This window comes from Octodon degus, unplaced genomic scaffold, assembly GCF_000260255.1.
Source record: "Octodon degus isolate 3935 unplaced genomic scaffold, OctDeg1.0 scaffold00010, whole genome shotgun sequence".
NCBI classification, from domain to species: Eukaryota; Metazoa; Chordata; class Mammalia; order Rodentia; family Octodontidae; genus Octodon; species Octodon degus.
The window spans coordinates 15,807,737-15,811,897 of NW_004524586.1; the positions used below are offsets into that span (position 1 = coordinate 15,807,737).

Sequence of the window (4,161 nt, forward strand, 5' to 3'; positions counted from 1 at the left end):
GTTTTAGTGACCTTGCATTAGCTCCTTAACTTCTTGGCCTCAGGTATCCTGCTTGTAAGATGGATGTAGCAATGAAGTCTACACCATAGGTGTGTTGTGAAGAGCCAATAAGCTAAGACACGCATGCATTTCATGTTAGCTCTGCCACGACTATACATCTCCCTGCAACTACCATAGAATATTTTGAAACAAATCTGAGACATATCATGCTATCCATAAAAATTACAGTATATAACAAACTAAAATATGATTTTAAAATCATGATCACAGTGGCATTATCATGCTTTAAAAATTAGAAGTAATTCTTTAATGTAGATTACATAAGGTTTGAATTTGTGTTTTGTGTTCTAGCTGTTTTAAGATTTTTTATTTGAATAAAGATTCCTGTAAGGTCAATATATAGCAATTCACTGATCATTCTCTTAATTCTCTTTTAATTCATAATTTTCTCTTCTACAATTTGTAGAAGAAACAATCATTGATCCTACAGAAGCTCCATCACTCTGCACGCCCTTTCTTAGTCTAATTTTTTTCTATCCATTGTATTTCCTGAAGATTAGTCATTAGTCCTAGATGTGTAGTTCGATTATGATTTATTTATTTTAAATATGGCCCATGATTTTTGACCAATTAAATCATTTTTCTACTTATCTAGAAGCCTGTTAAGTTTCTCCTGTTAGTATTTTCTTTCAAGCGTATTGATGTATAATATATGTGTACAGTAAGCTACATTAATTTTTGGCATACAGCATGAGGACATTAACCAATGTATATTCCCATAAAACTACTGCCATGATCATGACACAGAATGTGCTCATTGGGAAAAATTTCCTTCTGTTCTTTTCAAATTTATTCTTATCCCCCCCGCTGTCCCTTGGTAACCACTGTTCTGGTTTCTGTAGTGATGGATTTGTTTGATTCTTCTTGAATTTTATATAGATGTAATGATACAGTGCATAGCCTCCTGCATCTGGATTCTTTCACTCAGTGTCATGCTTCTGAGAGGCTCCATACTGTTCCATGTTCCACTAGCTTGTTCCTGGTTATTGCTCGATAGTACATATTTATTCATCCATGCTCCCATTGATGAGTACCTGGGTTGTTTCCATTTTTGAACTTCACTAATTTAAAGGGAGTATGAACATTTGGTTCATACAGGTTTCTGTTCTCCAAGGCAAGGCCTACTTTTTTTTTTTTTTAAGGTTTTACAGTTTATTAAATGCTCTCATGAAAAAAGTCATAGTCACTGAAGCCAGGCGCTGCAGAATCTTTCCCCCTTTCAGTTGTTCTCCAATCTCCAGCTCCAGCTCACTTCTTTTTGCCAGCCCCAATGCTAGCCTTTGCGATGCCCCTGGCTTTCTTCATTCTGTTCTTGCGTTCCTTCCACTGCTTTCTTGAGGTCCTTTTCTTCTCATACAGGCCGCGACTTGCAAGTCTATGTTTGGGCTCATTTTTCTTCACATAATCCAGGGAATCATTAATCATGCCAAAGCCAGTCATCTTGCCACCACCAAAATGGGCTCTGAATCCAAACACAAAAATGACATCTGGTGTGATTTTGTATGTTTTGGCGAGTTTTTCCCGAATTTCTGTCTTAGGTACTGTTGCTTTCCCAGGGTGAAGGACATCAATGACCACATGTTTCCTTTGAAGAAGCCGGTTGGTCATGAACTTCCGGGTTCAGATAGTTACTGTGTCATTCATGATGGCAACGGATAGTAAGACAGCCAGGGAGGAAAAGAGCAACAATGCCCACTTTTGAAAAGAATGAATAGCATAGTAAGGCTACATTCAGCATTTAAGGAAACCAGCCAGCTCTTCACCAGCACGGCTTCCTCATCTCTCATCCTCACCAGCAATGCCGCATCCAGGTGATGACATCCTGGCCAGAACCCGGATATTGCTCTTTTCAGATTGGCTGATGCTGGGTGGGTGCTGGGGTCTCGCTTCCCTGATGACTACTGATGCTAAGCATCTTTTCCTCTTGTTTGCTTGGTGAAGCTTCTGCTCAAAGTTTTACTCATTTTACTTTGAGTTTTTGTCTTTTATTATTAAATTTCCAAAGTTCTTCAAGTATTTTAAATATAATCTTTCAGCAGATATATTCAAATATGGAAGTCATATATAATATAAATAATAAATAATGTGTCAAAAGATTTATATTGTCCCTTATGTTCTCTCTTTATATCACACCCAATACATGATATTTTCCTCTATTGTACAATTTAACTTGATACATTCTTACAAGTGTTATTCAAACATGAAAAAATTTTAATATTAATAAAGGCCAATACATAATGTTTACTTTTTCCTGAAGTTATTAAATTTACCTTAAACTTTCTTCCTAGTATTAGACTTTGCATTTAAACCTAGTCTTTTTTTTTTTTTGCAGAACCAGGGATTGAACTCAGGCTCTTGCGCTTGCCAGGGAAGCGCTTATTCCACTGAGCCATCTCCCTGGCCCCTAAACCTAGTCTTTTTTAAGGGTCTAGTTATAAGATTGGCGCAAGAAGGTAAAGTGTCACTATCCATTTTTTAAATATATAAATGTCCAGTTGTTCCAGCACCACTTGTTTGAAAAGATTTTTTTTCCCTATAAAATTGTTTTAGTAACTTTGTCGAAAATCTATGGACTATACACAGGAGGATTCAGTTCCTCTCTGTTTGGTTCTATTAATCTCCTCTCTATCCTCTTGTCAACATCATATCGCCTTTATTACCATTACTTTATGGTAAGCATTCAGGTGTGTAACTTAAATTTCCAACTTTTTATTCTTTTTAAAATAGCATCGCCAATTCTAGTTCATTTGCATTTCCACATAAATTTCGTAATGCAGCTTTTCATTTTCTAAAAAAAAAGCAATCTGACTGGCTTTTTGTGAGGGATTACACTGAATCTTTGTATCATGTCCCAGAGAAATTAGTGGCAACTTAATATTCAATATGTCCATCTAGCTAGGTGTACCTGTCTATTAGTTACAGCATCTTTAATTTCTCTCAGCAATGTTTTGTAGTTTCTAATATAAAGGCTTATATGTCTTTTGTTAAATGACTTTTAAGCATATTATACTTTTTATTATAAATAAGATGATGATTCAAAATTTTGTAGCTCTTTTGCACATCTTTATTGTGTTTCCGGTTGTCATTCGAGTGCTATCTCACTTGCTGACACTGTGACTGGTTATATTTTTTTCTGCTCCAGCTCTGGAATGAGTATCCTCTCTGCTCCACCCAGAGTAACCCTGGTTTTCCTTTAGTGGATAATGGAAACTTTTGTCTGTAGTCTATACTCTGCTAATAATGTACAATGTACTGAGCTCAAGAATTAGCTGAAATTATGTGTTATTTCTCTGTGTAGTTATTTTGCTCATTTAATATACTGCTGGATCTACTTGATCTCCTTTGTATCCAACTTTAAGGATATACCTATTGATTTAATTTCAGCATTTGAAGATGTAAAATGTTGAGTGGGTTCAAAAGCCCAAGGGACATGAGCTCAAAGATATCTATAGTCCACATGGCCTCTTTTGTTTGCCAGAGAGGGATCATGTTTATTAGCATTTGTTCTATCTTCTGAAGACTTTCCTCTTTGGAGTTATAGGGTCTTATTTTTCATCCTGTCTTATACAAACTCAGTATGATCTATACACTGCTCTGCATCTCACTTTTATCACTGAACAATATATTCTGGAGATTGCTGTATGTAACTATACAAGTGATTTGTTGTGTATTTACACAGATCTACAATACTTCTGTGACTGGATGCACCATGAGTTTGCAACTGCTGTCTTTCTGAGGAACATCTGGGCATTTTCACATCTGTAGCTAATACAGATAGTCATGGTTAGGTATTAGTTCTCTGTTTGAGGACTATCTGGGAAATTTTTTCCCTGTCTGGAGGTTGTCTCTTCACTTGATCAATTCATTCCTTTGCTGTGCCAATCTTTAAATTTGATGCAATCTGATTCATTAGTTCTTGCTGCTATTTCCTATGCATCATGCATTTGTTTAGGCAATTCCTGTCATACACCTATGAATTCAAGTGTTTCACCTATCTTATCTTCTAGTAGGCTCAATATTCCTGTTACAATGTCTAGATCTTTGATCCACTTTGATTTCAGCTCAGTACATGGTGAGAGATATGGTTACAGTTTCAATCTT

General features: G+C 36.0%; 1 pseudogene; it reads right to left on the reverse strand.

Moving 5' to 3' along the window:
- Positions 1 to 1,307: 1,307 nt before the first annotated feature.
- On the reverse strand, positions 1,308 to 1,704 carry LOC105741398 (annotated as a pseudogene).
- Positions 1,705 to 4,161: the final 2,457 nt, after the last annotated feature.